This window comes from Sorghum bicolor, chromosome 6 (genome assembly GCF_000003195.3).
Source record: "Sorghum bicolor cultivar BTx623 chromosome 6, Sorghum_bicolor_NCBIv3, whole genome shotgun sequence".
NCBI lineage: Eukaryota > Viridiplantae > Streptophyta > Magnoliopsida > Poales > Poaceae > Sorghum > Sorghum bicolor.
The window spans coordinates 8,703,167-8,728,255 of NC_012875.2; the positions used below are offsets into that span (position 1 = coordinate 8,703,167).

The 25,089-nt window shown below is 39.4% G+C and overlaps 1 long non-coding RNA gene across 1 annotated transcript; it reads left to right on the top strand.

Moving 5' to 3' along the window:
* On the top strand, window positions 6,091-6,544 carry LOC110436098. The gene is made up of 2 exons (XR_002453765.1): window positions 6,091-6,141; window positions 6,225-6,544. It is a non-coding gene; the product is annotated as an uncharacterized LOC110436098 (long non-coding RNA).

Consider the following 25,089-nt stretch of genomic DNA (forward strand, 5'->3'; position numbering starts at 1 on the left):
CATGGGCTTTCTCCAAACCGGAGGCAGCTGCGAAAGCAGTCTAGCACCGGGGCGAAGCAGCTGAGGAGCTTGCGTCGTGTGACTGGCGTACTGTGGCAGCAGCCGCGGCGGCGGAGCGTGACATGGTCGTGGTCGAGCGTGTGCAGAGAACGGGCTCACTCGCGCGTGCAGAGAACGGGCTCACCCGAGCGCCTGGCGTGCGGGGATGAGTGGGTCACGGTTTGCCTATTCACGCAGGGGAGCTGCGGTGGAAGGGAACGTGCGCGAGTGGAAGGGAGCCGCGGTAGTTTTGCATAGCTGGCCGAGACGAACCGTGCTGCGAATGAGGGGAGGCAGGCCGATAGGTAGCGGAGACAATAACATTTGCCTCTTTTTAGTTGTAGAGATTCAAGTATGTACGCGTGACAGATATCTTGCATGGCTCTGAAGATGTACGTCGTCCTTCCTTCTTACTTAGTTGCTTCGATCATTGTTAACTACTCAATCTATCCTAAAATGTTTACCTTTTTACACTAGTTCTAACTATTCGTCTTATTCAAAAATTTATGCAAAATATCACTTTTTTTACCATGACTTAATTTATTAATAAAAGTTCCACAAGAATAGCTTAAATTTAATTATGTTTGTATAAATTTTTTGAATAAGACGAGTGATCAAACTTAAAGTTAAAAAAGTCAAACGACTTATAATTTGCGATAAAGAGAGTAGTAATGACAGTTCGAGTATGTCCGAGTTTGCCTCCGCCGCTAGCTGTTGATTGCAACCCGAATCTAACTCCTGCAGCCCTCGAAGTAGTTTGTTGGAGTCGGAACGTAGCTGCATGGCTGAATCGAATGAACTCCTTGTTGCCTCGTTTGCATACATCTTGCATGTGGTTGATCGATATAGCCTGATTGATGATCAACATAACGCCCGATGCCAGGCTTGCAGAAGCAGAGCCTCGTGCGGGTGCGTGGGTACGGTCAACTCAATTGGAAGGGGAGACCCGACCTGAGCACGATCCGGCACCACGGCAGGTGAATGTGGTGAAGCTTCTGTGCAGCGTCTCGAGATCGGACGATGCGATGAGCCTACTGTTGTTCCAGCACACCTCCTCAACGGTAGCTTGTACAAGTAGTTGGCTACACGGACCATCGCCGAGGACTTGCTGATGATTTGAGGTCCGTCGAACACTACACACTTGCCACTACTACAGAATGAGGCATTAGTCAATGCCCAAAATGGCCAAAAACCTCGGTCTTTTTGCGGCCCGGGGTTAAAGACCCCTTTAGCACCGGTTTGTAATACGAACCGGTGCTAAAGGGTCCTGCCCAACGCCTACTGACAGGTGCTGTCGGACAGGGACCCTTTAGCACCAGTTCGTGTGCTAAAGGGTCCCCTTTAGCACCGGCCAGCGCGACGGGCCGAGGCAACAAACCGGTGCTAAAGGGTAACCCTTTAGCACCGGTTTTTTCCCTGAACTGGTGCTAAAGGTCCAGTTTATAGGCCGGCTCCCTCCTCCCCTGTGCCTATTTGAAACCGAGAGCACCATTGTTGTTCTTGTAGCTTCTTCTTGCTTGTTCTTCATTTGAAACCGGTGTCTTTCCACTGGCGGTTCGGTTAAGTGAAACGCTTGTAGAAAGTGTTTTACACTAGCGGTTCACTTAATGAAACCGCTAGTGGGAATGCACAATTTTCACAGGCGGTTCAATTAAGTGAATCGTCCATGTAAATGTTTTTACACAGACAGTTCCTTAAGCCAGCCGTCTCTAGTACAAATATCTCTTCTTTCTCCCTGAGCAGAGCTGTTTCTCGCAGCCACCATCCATAGGAGACCATTTTGAAGCTCTAGTTCTCACAAAATACACACTATACCACAACCCAAACTAGTGTCCGGCCAAGGGTCGCTAGAGATATGAAAATAGCGTTGGACGGTTGGTCGATATAGCTTAGCGGCTTATGGTCCGATGCTATATTTTGTTTTGGCGTCCGACGGTTGGACGCTAGTTTTATTTGGGTTTACCGTTGGACGGTCGGACGCTATTTCTTATGAACTGGGTCCGCCGGTCGGTCGCCATATTGGATTGGTCCCGCGCGCCCAACTTCCCTTGATTTCGCGCCTACAAATTTGGAGGACGAAAACGTCATGGCGCCCTTCTCTGTCTTAATTGGCACCTAAATTTTTGGAGGCCCACTTGTCAGATGAAAAAACTAAAACCTAGCCACTCCAATCTAATTTCCAGCATCCTCGCAGACTCCAGAAACCAGTTCGTGACCCTCCCATCCTCGCATCCTTGCAGCGCCGTGCCATAACCCCCAGGCCGACGTCTCCCAGGCGCCCCGCCCAGGCCAGCGTCTCCCCGGAGCCCGGCCCAGGCCGTGCGTCTTCCCGGAGCGCTGCCCAGGCCGGCGTCTCCCCGGCGTGACGCCCAGGTCGGCAGCCCTTCCGCTCGCCAACCAGGCCGGCGGCCCTTCTGCTCGCCGCCCAGGCCGTCGACTCTCCGGCGACCCCGCCCCGTCCACTACGGTGGTTTCCCATCGAGTGCCCTTGGCAGCACCTAGGGGTGGATCTGTTCCCCATCGAGCAGGCAGCAACCACGAGCAGGCAACACTTTGAGATCTTCTTTAATCAAATTCAAAGGTAAATATCAGTTGCCATTTCATCATTGCTCAATTTGCTTTGAAGAGGACACACGCACACATGTTTGGTCTTGTTGAAGATTTGGCCGGATTTGATTGTGTGCTAGCTTGCTTCTGTCGGTTGACGGATCTCTATATTACAAAATTTTTGAAGCAACTAAGTACATACTTATTTCTGTGCGAGAAGTGCAACCGTACAAGGACTCTGAATTTTTGGGGCCTCAAATTTACGGTCTGTCAGTCTAAAAATTGTTTCGATACTACATCTTTGTCATCCATTCGACTCCGAGACGAGACCTGACCTGATCAAACTCAATCGGTTGACTCACTAATTTCCTATCCATCCACCGATCAATGTCCACCTGCGTTGTCTGTCATCTCGCCATTTTCTGCTATGCCTGGAAAGAGACCTGAACTTCTGAAGTCTGTTATACGCCTATGCTGATTTACAAACTGGCGAACTGCCATAGAGGCTGCAGGCTAATTGGTAGTTGTCATATATAGTATTTTACTGTTGGAATTATTTATATTGATTAATTACTTACTAAATGCTAAACTTTGGCCAGTTTGTGTAGAACTTTTGTGCTGGAATTATTTGTTTAAGAGGTTTGCTATATAAAACATTTTAATATATATATTGTTGTCATTATTTTCAGGTCCTATTTTAAATTTTCGAACAAGGTCCCGGATTTTGTCGGCACGACCCTATTTCTACATTACACATTCCTACTAATATTGATATATTTAAAAAATTTAGTACATTTCATATAGTTTAATAAAAACAATATAATTCCTTGCAAAATAATACAAACACCATGAGAAGTGTTGAGTGTTATTGCTGACCACATGCATGTTATATGTTCCCTGCTGACCAACTAATTTTTTTCTCTCTGTAGCTCAAGATTCATAGAATTTCTCTAACTGACAATATTTTTTGTTGTGTTGGAGTGTCTAATGCTTTGGAGTCTCTTTTGTAACAGATGGGATTTATCGATATGATATGAAAAGCAGGAGGGAGTAGTAGGAGCTGTTGTGCTGAAGCCAGGAGTCAAGATCTGGGAGGTGTCCTCGAGTTAAGATCCGGTGTCGTTCGAACAAGCAGTTGTCATCGTGCTTGTGGATTTAAGGTGATGCTCTCTCCCTCTCTTCCGTCTCCATGTGTGCTTATTTTAAGAACCATTAATTTTTGATGCCCCAAGTTTCATGGATGGATTATATGATTTGGACAGCTTGTTGTTCTCCCCTCAGTAACGATTGATGGATAAGTCTTGGATTGATGATGATGCTAGGTAAAAAATAGTAGGTTCATAAATAGTGATAGCGTTATATGTAGCTATATAAAATGCCTTTTAACACAATAGTTTTATGTAGGCACGAAAAGGCATATTTTTAAGGAGTGGATAGTTTCTTAGCTTTTGCATTGAGTAACTCAGCTGTTGGTAGCAAGATTATTGAAATCCTACTTTATGTAGTATTAACAATGATACTCTATGTATTTAGAATAAACTAAAATCAATTATTGAGGAACATCCTGAGTTGACACAAAAGTCAATCCAAGAAGGTGATGCATTTGCTGCTGTTTGTGGAGAAAAAGAGCCAAAAGGATGCGTGCGTGTTTTGGGTCTAGGTCCAACTCCCCAAAGTGTTGGTACACCAGGGGTGAAGTCTTGCATACCAACAATCATTCAAATGGAAGAGCTGGCCATTAGAGATGTAGAATTAGCCATAGAGATGCACAAGCTGAGCTCTACGACAACGCATAGTGGAGCTAGAACAACAACTGTTGGAGGAAAGGTTAGCACGTGAAAGGTCAAATATAGAAAACATCTCACAGAATGGCTCTAATTCACAACATCACATGGTAAATGTTTACACCTCCTCTAATTCATGGCTAATATACTATCAAGTGCTACATAAATCTATAATCTGTCTTGTATGTTTATAGAGCCCAAGGTCTGAAGATGCTGGTGTCGGGACACGTGTTGAAGCTGAATTTAATGAAAATGAGGATACATATGAAGAACATACTAATGAGTGTGATTACACGACTATGCATAGGCAAGCTACACCCCGCCAAGTCCAGGAATGCCCTCAGTCCAGCCCCATTAGTGGAGCTCCATTAGAACAAACTTATCACCATCAGTCAAACCTTGTTCATGCAGACACAATAGCCCAGCAGCCTCATCAATCCACCAAGAGAGGAGCCCCATCCCAGCAGCCCCCTCAATCCAACAAGAGAGCAGCCCCATCCCAGCAGCCCCCTCAATCCACCATGAGAGCAGCCCCATCCCAGCAGCCCCATCAATCCACCATAAGAGCAATCCTATCCCAGCAGCCCCCTCAATCCACCAAGAGAGCAGCCTCATCCCAGCAGCCCCCCAATCCACCATGAGAGCAGCCCCATCCCAGCAGCTCCCTCAATCCACCAATAGAGCAGCCCCATCCCAGCATCCCCCTCAATCCACCATGACAGCAGCCCCTTCAATCCAACCATGTTCATGTCCAGCAGCTGCAGCCCTGTCAGGACATAGATACAAGGAAGGGTGATACTAATCATTCCTCATATGACGAATATGTAAGTTCTCATTCATCCTACAATTTGTTGCTTCTAGGTTAATGGTGTTTTTATTAGTTGATACAATTCTCATACATCTATCATTTGTTTTAGACTGGCAGAGAAGTTATACTTTATCCAAACATGAAGTCTAGTCAACCTGTCGCCAAGGGAATGGTTATTTCAACTAATCCTAGCTGCGTGCTAGCAGGACAGGCTCTTGGAAGGCAAATTTGTCAAGTTGTTATTAAGCTTGTGATGAAAAGAGATGCTGTTTTGCCTCACCCTTATGCAGGTGTTGAAAATATGGCCGATGCAAAGGACTTGGGAATTGCATGGCCATACAATTGGGTAATAAGCAACTCCTCTTTTTATTTCTTATTTCCATTTGTTTTATGAATGATGAGATTTTCTGATTACTGATATCTCTAACAGCTGAAGCTTTGCAAAACATCAAAATCATCCCATGATACAGGTATACAATTAGTACTTTATCCCAAGCTCATTCTTGTAGTAGCCTTAATATTTACATCTTGTGCAAGTGCATGCAGCTTGCTCTGTCTCTAGATTGTGCATGTGCTTGTGATTGTGCCATTTATATTAATTATTAGTTGGCTTGTTAGCTAGTCAATTCCTGGAGCCATATTAACTTGCAAACCACGGCCGCAGAGCCTCTATGAACTGCTTTCTTCAAACCTGGGTTCACATATATATTAAATTCAGCATCATATATCTGTTTCTTCTTTGCCACAAAATCACTGGGTATCATCAAAATTTATTTATGTCAAAAATATGATTGCTCCAAAAACATTTAAATATCTAACACTAACTAGGAAAGGTGCTCCAGCAGTTCAGCCTTCAAGTATATAATTATTTTTTTTTCAAACCTGCACATCACTTCTCCGCTTTGCATACAAAAAAGAGAGAAGAGATGGAGCTCAAGTTTATTCTTTTTCAACTCCAAATCTGTACAACTACTGCTCATGAATTTAGAACTTCGTAAGAGTTGGATCTCTAGTTTTCATTAATGGATGTAATCTTTTATTTGCAGGTGGGAGGTAATAGCTTGAGGTGGCCATGCAGGAAGCAGTTGGCTGGAAGTGTGCATAACTAGTGCATTATTTTGTACATCCTAACTAGAGATGAATGCTTTTGTTAATACTTAAGTTATGAATCATTTTCTAATGAGTGCAAGCAAATCATGAGATGTGAGCTGTGCAACTAGTTCAAGCATCTATGCGCTATACATATATCTTGATGGCCAAACCGTATGTATGCCATGTAACTTATTTGTGCAAGTTGTGGAAAATAACACAAGACAAATGTTTATGGATATAATATAATTGTGAGCTATGATGAACTTCATTGTCATAATTGTGTATTGTCCAGAATGGAATTGGTGATTTTATTGCTCATTGATTGTATGTTTGATTGTATGATTAGTACTAATCCTGAGGTTAATGAATAACTGTGCTGTTATTTTCTATTATGGATAGTGTCTGACAGTTGGACGCTATATATTACTAGCGTCTGACTAATGGTCGCTATAAGTTTCTAAAAGGCGTCGAACGGTTGGTCGCTATATCTTCAACGTATTGTCCAACGATCGGTCGCTATAAGTATGGTCGGACGCTAAAACTTATAGCGACGCCACTTATGGGGACCGGCCAAGTTGGTCAGTATATGTTTATAGCGACCGTCTGTAGGTCGCTATACCGACTTATAGCGACCGTACGTAGGTCGTTGTAGATAGGCTGTGGTATAGTGACAAGGGGAGATGTTGTTAAGAAAGGTTAGTTTATGTCTCTCTTGCCTCTCTTTGTTCATTCTGGCTAAATTTGAGCTACTTTTGGATTTAAGGTTTCATCATACGTTAGAGAGAAAAGTAGCTAGGTTAATATCCTTATTTGCTCAAATGAGGTTGCTTAAGATGGTTAGATGATGTCTCTCCTCTCTCTCTCTCTCTTCATTTTGCTTCTCACTTTAGTTTATCCAAGATTAATGTAGGTATTTTCATGAATTGTTTGTTCTTGTGTATTTATGTGGAGAGAGAAATATATGTTATATTTGTTAGATTTTTAAATTATGTAGTTTTTATTTAAATTTTTCAATTTGTAAGTTTTTTAAATTATGTAGTTTGTGTTTTCATTTCTCAATTTAATTTAATTAACCACTATGTATTTATGAAAGATATTTTATGTTTATTAAATAGAAAATATGAAAGAGATTTCTTTATTTACCATTATTTTGTTGACTGAGGATACTTAGTATGGTTAATATCATTCTTATATCTTTTTGTGAACCTTGCTTTGAGGTCTTCAAATTAGAAAATATATAAGTGAGAGGTTTTTATCTTAATTTCTTCGAAGGAGGTTGGTGATCAAAAGCTTAGATAATAAATATCTCTAGATGATCAGACTTGTTTTGCATTGATTATAATTAATTCATTATATTTTTTAGGTAATGATGGAGAAGTCATTTTGGATGTATAATTTATCAAGACTAGATCCATCATATATACTCGAGGTCCATAGGTTTATTGATACTGCTAAGAACCATGCTTGGAGAATAAAGACGAAGCACATATATGTCCATACATAAACTGCAAAAAAATTGTTGTATTTGATGACACTGAACCAATCACTTCTGATCTGGTCTACCGAGGATTTATAAAGGATTACTTGAGTTAGACAAAGCATGGAGAGGGTAGCTCTACACCTTATATAACTAGAAACCCTAAGAACATCGACGCTGATGGTCCAGATATGATTGCTAATGGATTTATGTTCGGATACGAGACACAATAACCTCTTCCCCAAAGTGAACATGTTGTGCCAAATGTTATAGTTATGGAAGATGTAAAATTCTTAGAGACAATGTTGCCTCGTCATACGGATCCATCAATGTTGTTAATGAAAGGTATGGAGGCCTTGATGAAGGCTGCAGAAGAGCCTTTACACAATGAGTCCAAGGGTTGCAGCAAAGAGTTCACGATGTTGTGGTCTATGCTAAATTTACTGTATTAAAAGCTAGATATGGTATGTCTGGTGCTGGCTTTGATGCCTACTTGAGTATTATCGTTGATATGCTTCCAAAGAAGAATAAAGTGATTGCTAACACGTACTATGCAAAGAAGCTAATCAGTCCGCTCACTATGGGTGTCGAGAAGATACGTGCATGTAGAAATCCCTGTATTCTATATCACGTTGATGATTATAAGGACTTGGAGAGATGTCCAAAATGTGATGCAAGTAGGAACATGACAAATAAAGACTATAGAGAGGAAGAGTGTGCTGCATCTGGAAAAAAGCGAAAGAAGACCGAAAAGAATAACCAACAGAGTTCAAAACTCAGCAGCAAAGAAAAATAAGTAGACTACTATGCATGGAAAAAGATTCCTACTTTGGTGATGTGGTACCTTCCAGTGGTTGATCGATTGAGGTTTTTGTTTGCTAACCTAGAGGATGTGAAACTTATGAGCTGACATGCTTCTGATGAGCACAAAAATGATGGAAAGCTAAGGCATCCAGCCCATGTCAAGTAGTGGCAAGATTTCAATGACAACCACCACGACTTTGCTGACAAACTAAGAAATATTAGGTTTGCATTGAGTGCTGACAGAATGAATTCATTTGCCAAGAGGGGCTGCAAGCACAGCATATAGCCGGTGATCCTCACCATCTACATCCTTCCTCCATCATGGATGCAAAAGTGAAAGTACCTTAACCATCCTTAGTTGTGGACCTACACAACCTAGAGATGACATGGATATTTTTGGAGTCCTTAATGGAGGACATGAAAATATTGTGGGAAACATGTGTTCAAATGTTGGATGAGTACCGCAAAGATTCATTCACGCTAAGAGCAATTATGTTTTTTACGATCAACGATTACCCCGCTCTCTTCACATTATCAAGATAGTTCAAGAGAAAGGTTGATTGCACAGTATGCATAGACGGAACTGCTTATGTGTCCCTTGATGCATCTAAAAAGTTAGTGTACATGAGGCCCAGATGCTTCTTATCGAAATGACATAGATACCATCTAAAAAAGATGGATAAGTACTTCGTCAATAATTATGAACTACACTCTATTGCACCATTAGGTAATAGTAAAGGCCAAAGAGTTTTTCAAATAGTTAGCAACATCCAATTTATTTTTGGGAAGAAGACAAAATATTGATGTAACACCCTAAAAATTTGCATCTTTTGAAATAGGTCTAAAATGATTTAATTAGGTATTTTTGTGCTCATAAAAACATAGTAAAAATGAAAATTTTCCTTAAATTAAAATTCATCATAGGGTTTAGCAACAATGTTGTGTATACATGCTGACGCATAAGATTTAATGTGATGTTTCCTTTTTTGCTCTTTGTGTGGTGATAGTAAGAAAAGTATTTAAAATACATTTGGTAGATTGATCTTCCTTGACCAGTAAGTCTTTATCTTTATCTACAATCAAAATCCTTGTTTCCCAGCTCAAGTTTTTATTGAGCTTTCTAAAAACATTTCTTTGTAATCAAATCATTCCTTTCAGTTCCTCGCCCATTAATCAATCTCTAAAAATTTACAAGGAATTATCTCAGCTTTTTCCTAAAACTTATTTCTAATTTGCTAATCTAGTTTTTTAGACGCTCTAAATTATCTCATCATGAGCTCCAAATACTTTATTTGGATTTCTCATGTTCCATAATGTCTCTGGTAACTTTCCTCAAATTTTCAGAACTTTTCAAGTATTTTTCTAGCTTAAAAAGTAATTTTAGATTTTTTTTCTGAAATTACTTTAATACTGAAATCAATCAATTCCAAAAGTAATTAATCCTAAACCTAATACTACTCGGCCACGTATGATGCATATAAATATACGTTGGTCACCTCCGTCACCTAATGTTCGTGAATATGTAAACCTAGTCACAAGCCGTCCCTCGCCTCTCGCCGCCGGCCGCCCCTACACACAGCCTCGCACACCCGTGCCGCCGCCACCGCCATAAGTTTGCCACAAATTCTTCAGTGTCGTGTCTAATCGGCGACTCGGCGTCCACGCGTGAGTCCAAGGCAGAGTTTTCTATCTGCCGGTGAAGTCCGTCACGGAGTTTGACTTCTAGTCTAGTCGAGGTGCTCGACCTGCAAGTTCCATCCATAAAGCTGCTGGAATTGCTGGCCGTCGTCGTCGAGTTTTAGCGAGCACTGCTGCTGCTATCCCAGGTGGAGGAGGAAAAGTACGCCACGTTAATCGAAGGTCTGCTGCCTGTGCCCGTTGTTGCCGTTGCGGTGAATTCCAGAGGTGAAGGCGTCGTGCTTTTGGACCATGGTCACATGGATCGAGGCTGCAAAGCTGCTGTTTGCTTGGTGAATTTGCTGCGCATCAAGCCAAGCAATTCTGTTGCCGTGGGTGTGGTGATTTTTGGTGAGTTTAACTACAAGATCCAGCAATTAAGCCTCATCGCCTTGCATGTCTACAGATGTGAACATATGCATAATCCATATCCTACACGTTGCCATTAACTCTTTGTGGTGTTTCCTCATCTTTGTTTCGTTTTAGTCTGTTCAAGTTGAGTTAGACTTATAGCAATGCAGTCCACGTTCTAATATTATTGTTAAATATATTGTTGAATCTTATAAAATAAATATTAACTCAATTAGTATTTATGTAACCGGTTCTATTAATAAAATTAGTATAGGAGTTGCACTTTGATATTTTATAGGTAGATCTTAAAACGATTTAATTGAATTTGTTTTGAAATTATAATTTGATTAGTTTTTAAATCTTTTAATTGTTTGGTGTATTGTTCTAATTATAGCTTGTTTGCTCTGTGTATGATTGACCAATGGAATGCGTGTTGTTGATTGATGATCGAGTTTAGTCAGTGAGCTTTACGTTGGTGATCAAGGCCAAGCTTTTGACGACCAGCAGGCTCAGGAGAGCTTTGATCAAGGCAAGTATAGCATTTGGATTTTATTTCTGTGACCATGATCCTGTGACTAGATTAATGTTAAGTAATAAATGATAAAAATGACTTTTTAGCAACTTGATGATTTGTCTGTACGTGATCACCCGGGACAACAGTGCAACCATGAGGGCTATAATGGCTCTGGCTTTAGCTCAGTATGAAGACCTTTTCTAGCTTGTTAGAGGTTACCCGAAAGGGCGGAGGGGCTGAACCGTTTTGGGTATAGTGCGAGCCCCTGTCCCTATGTGTATAGGCTGCGCGTCATTGTGCCATTTGGAAGGGGGGCATCTATATCTGCGCGCAAAGGAAACCTTGCGGCCCTAACATGTTAGACGAACTTTTGAAAGGCTTCATAGTGATCCCTGCCGACCTTCCTTGGAAGTGGGTTAAGAGGCTGATCACCTCGGGCGAAAGGGTAAATCATGACTCATGGGTAAAGATGTGCAACCTCTGCAGAGGGTTAAAAACTAGTATACTAGCCGAGCTCACGGTCAGGAGCGGCCTTGGGGACATCTACATTAAGGGTGATGATTCTTGTGTGTTAAATATGATCATTGTTTATTGTTTAATGCTCTACATTATTTATGTCACATTGATCATGAGATTGTGGGATCTATACAATCTAGTTGCTATACTTGTGGAGTTCGACATGGACTCACTCTTGCTATTTTCCCCAAACCTCAGGAGAAATTTAGGCTTGTGATCAACCAGTCAGTTGGATCCTGTGGAGAGGAGTTAATACCCGATGGTTGGAGTTGTCTATCCGCTGTTTGCTATCTAAGGTTATCTCTTTTATACTAAGTACGTTATATATTTATGCATTGTCATTTGATATTACCCCTTATTTGTAGCTATATGTGAGGTTTGACTTCTAAAACTCACATATGGTGCATATCTGGTTTTGTCCTTAAAATCGGGTATTACAAAGTGGTATCAAAGCAATGCTGACTGTAGGACGCAAGCCTAGTTAGAAATTGGTCGTCTTAAGGTTTTGGAATTGTCATAAAATCCTTACTCTATAAACCTTGGTATTTTCATCCATACTATATCCCTACCCTTGCTATTGCTCTCTACCTTGTCACTTATTTTAAAAGTACTGGCTCTCACCATCACTCCTTGATTTGGTATGCTATTAGAACCTTTTCTTACCACCTTCTTGCGTCTTTGAAATATAAGTTTTAGGATCTTTACCCTTACTATGAAGAGAACGATAGTATCGCAAGTTGAGTGAAGTGTGAACCTTCAATGCTTAATTGGTTGTTATTATGCTTATGTTTGATTTGGATCTTTGTAATGAGTGCAATGATTTTGTGGAAATTCCCCACAATATCATTTAGTTTATAGGCCTAAGGCATAAGGAGTAATGACATAAGTAGTTGGGTTTGGTTATATCCTGTTTCCCTTTATTGCTGTTTTCTGGAGCGGTCTGCCATAATTCTGGTGTATCTCAAGTTCTGATCATGCAATGTTTATCACATTTTTCTGGGAACAACTAGACTTCAAGTTCTTTTTCTGACCTCAAGAATCACCCTCATAGCTGTTATGGTTTGTAAGTTACAAAAATCACAAGATGATACATATGTTCTATCAGGAATCTGGACCAGTTTTGCTTGCCTACTATTTGAGACCAATATAACTATAGAATTTGGAAAAGTGTTCTATAGCGAAGTTGTAGACAATTTTCTAAGCTTTCCAACAGTATAAGCTGGAACTTATTTGGATAAGTAGAACCTGAGATATGATATTTACAATTGGATGTTTCTGTTCTGTTTCAAAATCTGGACAGATCTGGCATTTCCTATTTTCAGCCAAGTTAAAGACATAATCTGGGGAAAAGTTGTATACGAAAGTTGTAGAGGATTTTCTAAGCCTTTCAAATATGTAAGGATCATCTCTAGATGAGTTAAGTAGCTCGAGATATAACTTCTGGAAGCTACTGCACCTTTGCTGAGACATTTTCAGGATGGATATTACGTTTGGCTGTTTTACCTAAGTTTAAAGACAGAACCTAAGGAGGTTTTCTACATAAAAGTTGCTGGGTATTTCATACGTTTTCTAACGGTATAAGCCACAAGTCTATTGGATTCACAGTATAAGAGTTATATGTGTTTTACTACGCTGGTGTTTTCATATCATGAGAAAATTTCAGGATACCTGTTTATTCTCTTGCACATAAGATCTTTGGGATGTCAGTGGTTCTCAATGTTAGTTAACTAGTCTGGAAAACATGCAAGCTACCTTTCTTGGTCCCCTAGTTGACTTATCTTAAGGGGGGTAGCCCAATTAAAGAACTACAATGGGAAGAAGTGGTTAATGACTGGAACATCGATAAGGACATCAAGTGTTGGGTTTGTTCAAAATATCATCCCATTTAGAGAATACTAATGGAGATATATGTCATTGCTGATACTCATGGATTGAGAGTTATGTTATGAGGATCAGATGACACCAAAGTTTACGAAGCTATAATTGGGATGCCAGAGTGAAACAACTTAACTGTGATAAAGGTACCAATAGATGGAACTTAGTGTTGAAACCAACCTTGGATTAAGAGACTTGATACAAGGAATTTAAAAGACTATGATGTGTAGCGTCTAAAAAGGATAGGAGAATTAGTCCCTAATGTCCCCCAACCAACCTCGTCTTAAGGGGGTAGTACTTTGGTACCACTGGAAGATGCATTTTAAACTATCATGAAGTGATAACTGTCTTCTGAGATATCTTATGGTTATGTGCAAACAAAGGAGTGATCTGTGCTACCCAGTGGATTTTTTTTTAAACCGCACCATCAGGGAAAAGAATTGAGTATCAAGGTGGTCCGCTCCTACCTGAGGAGGCATATCCATGCTAAGTTATCACGTCTTTGAGTTGTATGAGTGAAAAGTTGGTAGTCAAGATGGACCTTGATCAATTACGAATAATAGACGTTTTATGGAAATTTTGTTCACAAGTTGTGATCCCGAGACACAAGTGTTTGCATTTGGAATCCCAGTTGTGAAGTTGAAATAGTTATCAGTATCTTTTTCTGTTTCTCTGTTGGAATCCGTGTCTCTTTCGAATCTCGAGGACGAGATTCATTTTAAGGGGGGTAGAATTGTAACACCCTAAAAATTTGCATCTTTTGAAATAGGTCTAAAATGATTTAATTAGGTATTTTTGTGCTCATAAAAACATAGTAAAAATGAAAATTTTCCTTAAATTAAAATTCATCATAGGGTTTAGCAACAATGTTGTGTATACATGCTGACGCATAAGATTTAATGTGATGTTTCCTTTTTTGCTCTTTGTGTGGTGATAGTAAGAAAAGTATTTAAAATACATTTGGTAGATTGATCTTCCTTGACCAGTAAGTCTTTATCTTTATCTACAATCAAAATCCTTGTTTCCCAGCTCAAGTTTTTATTGAGCTTTCTAAAAACATTTCTTTGTAATCAAATCATTCCTTTCAGTTCCTCGCCCATTAATCAATCTCTAAAAATTTACAAGGAATTATCTCAGCTTTTTCCTAAAACTTATTTCTAATTTGCTAATCTAGTTTTTTTAGACGCTCTAAATTATCTCATCATGAGCTCCAAATACTTTATTTGGATTTCTCATGTTCCATAATGTCTCTGGTAACTTTCCTCGAATTTTCAGAACTTTTCAAGTATTTTTCTAGCTTAAAAAGTAATTTTAGATTTTTTCTGAAATTACTTTAATACTGAAATCAATCAATTCCAAAAGTAATTAATCCTAAACCTAATACTACTCGGCCACGTATGATGCATATAAATATACGTTGGTCACCTCCGTCACCTAATGTTCGTGAATATGTAAACCTAGTCACAAGCCGTCCCTCGCCTCTCGCCGCCGGCCGCCCCTACACACAGCCTCGCACACCCGTGCCGCCGCCACCGCCATAAGTTTGCCACAAATTCTTCAGTGTCGTGTCTAATCGGCGACTCGGCGTCCACGCGTGAGTCCAAGACAGAGTTTTCTATCTGCCGGTGAAGTCCGTCACGGAGTTTGACTTCTAGTCTAGTCGAGGTGCTCGACCTGCAAGTTCCATCCATAAAGCTGCTGGAATTGCTGGCCGTCGTCGTCGAGTTTTAGCGAGCACTGCTGCTGCTATCCCAGGTGGAGGAGGAAAAGTACGCCACGTTAATCGAAGGTCTGCTGCCTGTGCCCGTTGTTGCCGTTGCGGTGAATTCCAGAGGTGAAGGCGTCGTGCTTTTGGACCATGGTCACATGGATCGAGGCTGCAAAGCTGCTGTTTGCTTGGTGAATTTGCTGCGCATCAAGCCAAGCAATTCTGTTGCCGTGGGTGTGGTGATTTTTGGTGAGTTTAACTACAAGATCCAGCAATTAAGCCTCATCGCCTTGCATGTCTACAGATGTGAACATATGCATAATCCATATCTTACACGTTGCCATTAACTCTTTGTGGTGTTTCCTCATCTTTGTTTCGTTTTAGTCTGCTCAAGTTGAGTTAGACTTATAGCAATGCAGTCCACGTTCTAATATTATTGTTAAATATATTGTTGAATCTTATAAAATAAATATTAACTCAATTAGTATTTATGTAACCGGTTCTATTAATAAAATTAGTATAGGAGTTGCACTTTGATATTTTATAGGTAGATCTTAAAACGATTTAATTGAATTTGTTTTGAAATTATAATTTGATTAGTTTTTAAATCTTTTAATTGTTTGGTGTATTGTTCTAATTATAGCTTGTTTGCTCTGTGTATGATTGACCAATGGAATGCGTGTTGTTGATTGATGATCGAGTTTAGTCAGTGAGCTTTACGTTGGTGATCAAGGCCAAGCTTTTGACGACCAGCAGGCTCAGGAGAGCTTTGATCAAGGCAAGTATAGCATTTGGATTTTATTTCTGTGACCATGATCCTGTGACTAGATTAATGTTAAGTAATAAATGATAAAAATGACTTTTTAGCAACTTGATGATTTGTCTGTACGTGATCACCTGGGACAACAGTGCAACCATGAGGGCTATAATGGCTCTGGCTTTAGCTCAGTATGAAGACCTTTTCTAGCTTGTTAGAGGTTACCCGAAAGGGCGGAGGGGCTGAACCGTTTTGGGTATAGTGCGAGCCCCTGTCCCTATGTGTATAGGCTGCGCGTCATTGTGCCATTTGGAAGGGGGGCATCTATATCTGCGCGCAAAGGAAACCTTGCGGCCCTAACATGTTAGACGAACTTTTGAAAGGCTTCATAGTGATCCCTGCCGACCTTCCTTGGAAGTGGGTTAAGAGGCTGATCACCTCGGGCGAAATGGTAAATCATGACTCATGGGTAAAGATGTGCAACCTCTGCAGAGGGTTAAAAACTAGTATACTAGCCGAGCTCACGGTCAGGAGCGGCCTTGGGGACATCTACATTAAGGGTGATGATTCTTGTGTGTTAAATATGATCATTGTTTATTGTTTAATGCTCTACATTATTTATGTCACATTGATCATGAGATTGTGGGATCTATACAATCTAGTTGCTATACTTGTGGAGTTCGACATGGACTCACTCTTGCTATTTTCCCCAAACCTCAGGAGAAATTTAGGCTTGTGATCAACCAGTCAGTTGGATCCTGTGGAGAGGAGTTAATACCCGATGGTTGGAGTTGTCTATCCGCTGTTTGCTATCTAAGGTTATCTCTTTTATACTAAGTACGTTATATATTTATGCATTGTCATTTGATATTACCCCTTATTTGTAGCTATATGTGAGGTTTGACTTCTAAAACTCACATATGGTGCATATCTGGTTTTGTCCTTAAAATCGGGTATTACAATTGAAAACCAAGAAAGGATGTGAAATCAACTCTAGGGGCGACATTCAAAAAGAAGTCTATTTTCTTTGAATATTTGCCATACTAGAAAGAGTTAGATGTATATGTCATGCGATGGATGGTATGCACGTTCAGAAGAATGTGTTTGAAAGCTTAATTGGCACCTTGGTAGACATAAAGTACAAGACAAAGGAAGGACTCAATTCATGCATAGACATGGTACAATTAGGCATAAAAAAGAACTTTGCCCTGTTCTTCTAGAAAATGGGAAGTACCATCTTACAACAGCAAGCTACAACCTCAACATAGATGAGAAATATGCAATATGGATGTGGTTAAAGAATTTGAAAGACCCATATGGATTCTTCTCTAGCATATGAAGTATTATGTCAATGAAAGACCTTACACTCACATGATTGGCATGTCATGCTTACTACTTTCCTCCCTAGTGCCATCAGGGCTATAAATCCTATGTTATTAAAGATGATAGTCACATAGTTGTGCTACTTTTTTTTAACAAGATCTCAGAAAAGGTAATTGATAGAAATGTGTTGGCGTCATTTTAGGAATTCGCTGTGGAAATAGTGTCACAATTTGAGATGTGTTTCCCCTATCATTATTCGATATCATGGTGCACCTTGTGATGCACTTGGTTCCACAAATATAGACATTGGGTCCCATGTACTTGCATGAAATATGGACGTATGAGCATTTCATGTCAATACTAAATAGCTATGTATGTTTAGAGGCGTCCATGGTAGAGAGGTATTGTACCAAAGAGGTAATTGAGTTCGGAGGTCCATTCAGCAATAGTGTCCTAAAAGACCAAGTTGCAACAGGTCTGCTTCCATCACGACATGAGGATAGGCTGCATAGAAGTGGGAGAACGGGACACAAACCATTCATCCTGCTAGATTAGAATACAATCCTTGAGGCACATCACAACATCCTATATTAGCTCTCAATAATGGAGCCTTTGATCGAGCAATACATGAATGAGCTTGGTGAATATAATCATGGGCACACGAACGATTGGGTAATGAAGGAACACAAGACTCAGTTCAGCACATGGCTAATGGAGCAGGACATTCCACCTTGAGAAACAATTGAGAAACAAACCATCAAGTTGTTAGCATCTAGACCATCACGCCAGGTCTTGACATGGCATACCTATGACATTAGTGGCTTTATATTTTGTACCAAGTCCAAGGATAAAAAGAGCATGGCATAAAACAATGGTGTTTGATGCGAGGCTATAGACGATGAAACTGGTAAGATTAGTACATACTTTGAGTTCATTGAGGACATACGGGAACTTGACTATGGTGCATTTCATGTCCCCGTGTTTCGATGTCAATGGGTCAAAGACAAACATATCGCTGTGGATAACTATGGGGTTAGAGTTTTTGATCTAAGATAGGTTACAAAGATGACCCTAGGATTCTTGCTAACCATGCTGCATAGGTCTTTTATAATTTATTTATTTTTATAGATATTTGTATAATTATGTTATATAATATATTTTAAATAATTATTTGTATAATTATATGTTGTATAAATATTTTAATTATTATTTGTATAATATCTTTATATAGTTATGTTGTATAATATATTTGTGGAGTTATGTTGTATAACATATTTGTAGTATTTATTTGTATAATTATATGTTATATAAGTATTTTAATTATTATTTGTATAATATATTTGTATAATTATGTTGTATAATATATTTGTAATAATTATTTGTAAAATTATTATGTTGTATAATTATGTTGTGTAATATATTTATGTAATATTTATTTGTATAATTATATGTTACATAAATGTTTTAATTAATATTTGTGTAATTATGTTGTATAATATATTTTTAATAATTATTTGTATACTTATGTGTTGTATAAATGTTTCAATTATACCTTGTATAATTAGTATTTGTATAATATCTTTGTATAACCATGTTGTATAATATATTTGTATAATATATTTGTGTAATTATGTAAATGGGTATATAATGTATATGTTTATTATTTCTTTGCTACAAATAAATATTCATTATATATGTATATGTCAGATTATTACCGCGATGAGTTCTCCAAGTAAGGATCAAGCACCAAGGTTCCACCACACAAACCAAGCACTAGGGTCCCACCATACAGACCAAGCACATGGATGCACTTCTTCGTATCATACCCCTAGCGACCTTGCGCCTAGCATAGATAGACAGACTCGTCGTGAATTAGGATGTGACCCTGATTATAATTCACAAGAAGATAAGGTGACAAATCCATGATTTCATGTTTGTATCTAAATACATGATTTCACAATGTCTATATATACCCTTCCATGATTTTATGTGTGTGCCTTTCTACATGAATAGGAGGTGTTGTCTCAAGTGCGCGAGATATTAGGTGAAGAAGAAGTGCCATAAGAAGACGCACCAGAAGCGATCGAGGCGACGACCACCGATAGTTCAAGGAAAAGGAAGCAGAGTGATCGAAAACAAGGTGACAGAGGATTGAACAAGTGGTTGGATAATACATATACATTCATAGAAGTGAGCCCGAAAGGACAGCCCTTAGCTCATGCGGAAACCCTACCTAAGTTTTGAAATGCACTTGGTTTCTTAGTTAGCACAAACTTGATATCCCAATCAGGTAGTGGAAAGATGTGTTCGACGATGCCAAGTTAAATCTATGGAATCTTATGAAGACGAGGTTCATTTTGCCTTAGGATTCAAAGGAACTACTCATAAAGGAATATGCAATGAAGCAGTGTGCAATCATGTTTCAAAACTGGAGGTCCGAGATGAATACCAAGTGGGCAAAGAAAGGCTTGGACCCGACAAAAAGGTATGAAATTACGGCAAGTTAGTGGGCGGTTTTTCTTGAGCAGAGTGACCTAGAGTTCCTAGGTCTAAGTGAAGCTAATTCCAAGCTCACAAAGAATAACAAGTACCACCACCACCTAGGCACAGGTGGTTACGAGCGCTAGGTTCCCAAATGAAGGAAAAAAGAGGCTGCGAAGAAGGCGGTAGGGTTGCCTATGTTGTCTGAGGAACTGGGTGGAAGGATGACAAATTGGATTCGTGCTCGAAAACTAAGAGAAATTGAGACCACATCTTTTGCTGACCCAGTGGTCGAAAGCAAAGAATATTTTTGCAGTGGCAGCTAAGAAGTAGGAATGATCATTAAAGCCACAAAGAGAGAGGGACATCCTTACAGCTGGTCTAGGTAACCCCAAGCATCCTGGTCATATACGAGGCATCTCATCCAAAGAAGGATAGAAAGAAGGATTCGGTGAAGAGTGGACAAGTATGTACAATAAACACGATCGATACAAGGAAGCAATGGCAGATTATTTTAAGGAGGAGGCTATGAAAGACTTCGATATGATATCTCAAATGCTATCCAATCCTCCTCCTAAATTGATGCGGCAATTAGCGAGTGTGATGTATGTTCATCAAATGACCACTCAGGCTCCCTAGATGTAGCTAGTTCCAATAATGGTCACCTAGACTACTGTCGTTCCTACTAGTGACGCATCTACGGGTCATAAGGATCACTATCAAGTTGACGACATCGATATGCCTGCACCTTGCTCCCTAGTCATAAGATATGGTGTTAACAATATTTGAACAAGCGAATAGCCACAGGCTTTGCCATACCGGGACGCTAGTACCGTGGTTGGACATTCTAGAAGAGCACCGTAGGGTGGAAGTGTCGACGATCGTCCAATCATACGAGGACAACATGCTAAAAATCTCCGATCCTAAGGGTATTGAGAAACTTGGACAAGCTATCAAGAATTTCATCCTTTGGTCTTGATGGGACGACCAATTGTGTGAGCCACCACAACCCTCTCAAGTCAAGTCTATTCCTAAGTCACCATCATCACCTACCAAGTCTCTTCCTAACCCACCATCATCCCCATCATCACCGATCTTGCCCCGTCTCGACCCATCATCACCTACCCCACTATCTTTGCCACCAAAGCCATTCAATTATCTAGCTTCCCCACCATGTAAAGATCCTGAACAAACGACTTAGCCACCCACATAGCTAGAGAAGAAATTTTTTGTACCCAAATTGGTTTCTCCTTTCGAGCCAAAGAAAAAGAGCTGGGACAACTAAATTTTTATCTGGAATTGCACGAAACCTCATGGTACATACCGTTGACTTGGCTGAGCATGAGAAGTCAACAAAAAAGCCTGAGACAATTACTGCAAATATCAGAAAGCCAACATGGGAGGATTACCAAAATATCCCTAATACATATGTGTCGGGCAAGCCTATACTCACTTGGGATAAACTCAAAAAGGTCTCAGATGGTATAAAAAGGTTGCATGACCGGTACATGAGAGCCTTTGTTATTGGCATGAACACAATGAATGTGTCTATACCACCATTAGCTTTTGTTAGTGGCCGTCCAATGGCCGTTGTTACCTTTGAGGACATGTGGTTGATGCTGAAGAGTCGACATACAGCTTATAACAGTGTTTGCATTATAAGTGTCACTCATATTAAAGCATCTATGTGTTGTTATTAGTTAGTTCTATCAATTTTTCAATATTTGACATGCATGTGTGCCTTGCAATATGATCAGTAGGAGATCCGTTATGGTCCAGATTGTTGGGTATTCTTAACATCATTACCAAAAGTAGACTAAGTTCTCTAAATCTAGTAACGGTGCCAAAAATGCCAAACCTTTCCCTCACACCACTTAAGCCAAGTTGTCATCCCCAGCATGACATAAGAGACGCGGTATTGAAATATGCAATTGCTCTTCTAAATAAATAATAAATGGGATCTGCAAGTGCACAGATTAATACCGATGTAGCATTTTAACCGGGAAGTATTCCAGGTATCGTTATTTATATTTTTACTACTGGGAAGGGATTAACAATCATCACTATTGATTACAGAATAGAATATGAGATTGAGCATATATCATTGCATGTATAATTGAGAACATTATATCTAACTCTTTATACAGGGATAAGTGTCACATAAAAGATATATGAAATAATAATAGTGACAAGGATAACTAATCTGATCTAGCCACATAATAAATATGATAAGCACCTCAATTAGATACTCTAGAAAGTCATTAGCATGGTATTAGAACGAACTACAAGAATATTTCCTAAGTTATTCTCAACTATATAGTCTAGCATTATCATAGTTAGTGCAAGCATACTTAGCAATCATTGTGAGACAAGACTACACCCATGCATAGTGATATTAGCAAGGAATATAAGAAACATAGCAATCACTCCCCTGTAATAATGTTGCTCTGCTAGCCCAATACACGAGAGGGGGACTATATAAGAATCAATGAAGCTGTCACTATCACGAACCACCCCACGATCTGGCATATTGGGTACAATCGCAGATAAATACGGTATAAGCACCACGCCTACACAATATCTATCATTTACCCATAGATCCGATGGATAAATGCTATACGATCCTAAGCATGTATATAGATCGAATCTAACTAAGCCAAGTACATAACTATGATAAACTAAGAACAATATAATCTTGAATATAAGCAAGTAGAGCAAAGTCATATGCAATATATTGAAGTAGAACAAAGTCATATTCATAATATTGAAGAACAAAGATAATTAGAAAGTAATTAGAAGCACAATTAGAGAATTACCAAGAATCCTCTTGACAGATCCGGAAACCAATCGAAGATTGACTCCTTCTAGTTCTAATCCTATGTAGCTATGCTAATCTAGATATCTAATTGATGTGGTGGCTCTAATCTTGATCAGAGTCTTCTTCTCCCTTGAGGAACAATGAATTAGGGTTGAGAGGCTCTCTCCTCCAGGGGCCAGGGGGTCTGGTTTTATAGTCCCTTCAAGTGAATATGGGCCGTTGGATCAAACCGACATAGATTGTATGGTTTAGATTCATCCTTTAGGTCGGTGGAAATCTCCCACGAAGCAGAGTCCTGATTGGACTCAGGAGGTGGGCGGGCGCCCTGACCAACTGGGCGGGCGCCCAGGGTCTGGCCCCGTTTCGCCTCCGCTTCGGTCTCGTGGCTTCTGGAGTCTTCTAGATGTAAGATAATTGCGTAGCACGTTAATATCTTTACGTAATCCCGACGTGTGGGCCTTTCTTCCGTATTTCCTGATAACCCCCTGCAGAAATAGACAAACACCAAAACTTGTGGAATTCTGTCAGATAAAACCCTAAGTCTGGATCTTTATTTCATTTGGATCCTTTTCTTTATTTATTTGATAATTAAATTTGATACTTAAGGACCGTCAACAAACTCCCCCAAGCTTACCTCTTGCTCGTCCCTGAGCAAGGATAGACTCAGCTATGGATCAGAAGTAGTTGCAATATCTTTAAAAATTGACGGTACACATGCTTTTAAATAAGATCTCATCTCTGAGTTAGAGTAAACTGTCAAGACTTAAAACTTACTTACTTTACCTTCACCATGGGATTTGTAACTGTCACTTCTGTCTTGAGTGGTTAAAAGATAGAACAGTCTAGTCAAGTGCCATGTCTCTTATTCTTGATCAGCTATAGCTCTGGGGTTTTTGCAGATTTTCAAATAAAACTCAGAGATTCCTTGTATGATTCTCTCATATCTCTCTTTTGTGGTATTTATGGATCCTTACAAAGGCAGTGAGGGTATATGCCTTCTCGCAAGATATGTAGTATTTGTGGTATAAAGCATAGTGACATTGTCTTCTCTCTCACCCTACTCTAATAAGGCTTTAATATCTGGAGCTCATAGGTGGGAGATATACATACTCACAGACATTTATTGCATAGTCAAACCATGGATCCAAAGAAACAAGCCAATAAGTTTAATCAAGATGTGCATGTGTGGCGAATGAATGGTGTATGGTGATGATGGTGATAACAATAGTGAAAACAATGGTGGTGGAAGTCTAATTCTACTTTGCTCTTTGAGGGGATACATACCTTCCTTGCTTTTTGAATAGTGAGGAGAATGAGATGCTCTATATTTTTTTCTTTTCTCTCAGGTGGGTATCTTGTACCCCTAATTCTACTGTCGGACACTTGTCCATTTTTACCTCTCGTCTCACTTTTTCTTTTCTTTCGAGGTTCCGAGCACTTGCTCCTTTTTATTTCCTCGTATTATATTTTTTTTCTTCTTTTCTTTCTTTTTTTTAGAGCACTCATCTCTTGAGATAATATAGCAAGTGGTAGTAACAAGATAACTTGAGCATTTATTTCACAAGGGAAAACAGAAATATTTTTGGTTATTCTCTCCCGAATTAGGAGTAGAATATTTTTGGTGATTCTGGAGATGGAATGGGTGGATATATGTGGATGGTACTTCCGGAGTAGAAGTAGCATATATGAGTGAACGTGCAAGTGAAATCTTGATTTAACCACATGACAAGCTCTTAAGGGTCTACACAGCTTGACCACACTCAATGCTCATAAGCAGTAAATAGTAAATGTGTGGCTCAAAGTCTAGCAAGCATGTATATATGGCTGTGGTAGGAATTTAAACTCTCATCATACAGGAACTCATCATGCAATATTTTAAAGATTTTCAAAGATAAAATTCTCCAGAACTCTAGCATCTCTAGGAACAGATAAACAGCAGCTCAACCTTCCCATATCGTATCCGTTAACAACTTAGATTTCAGATCAAGTTTTCATCCCACAAGTTTAGGTCTAGAGCAAGATTTAAATTATAATAGTTATATCTAAACTTGAGAGAGAACTTAAAATGTGCAAATTAGGCAGAGCAACTATTTATCATATCCATGCTTAAGTTTTATTATTAAGATACAGATTAGCATAGTCACTTTATTTATTTATTAAACACACTAAGCAAAAGACATATATATATATAAGCATAAAATCTTTATTTAGTTTTTCATAGTTTATGTATTTTAATATTCTAAAATAATATAAGTATAAAGATAGATAGATAGAAATACTTATCGGGATAAATGGGGGTGCTCTCGCCCAAGCTGAATTTTAACGTAATTTCTCTTGATGTAGCTAGCAGGCGGCAGAGGTGTATTTGAAAGTCAGCAGCATTCTGATAGCGATTAGAATGTCCTCCATCTGCTAGTCTTCTTGATTCTTAAATTCTGTGGAGCTCAAATAGACAACAAAGCTTGTGGAACTGATTAAGTGTTAGCATAAATATCTAGCTTTTATCATGTTGAGACTC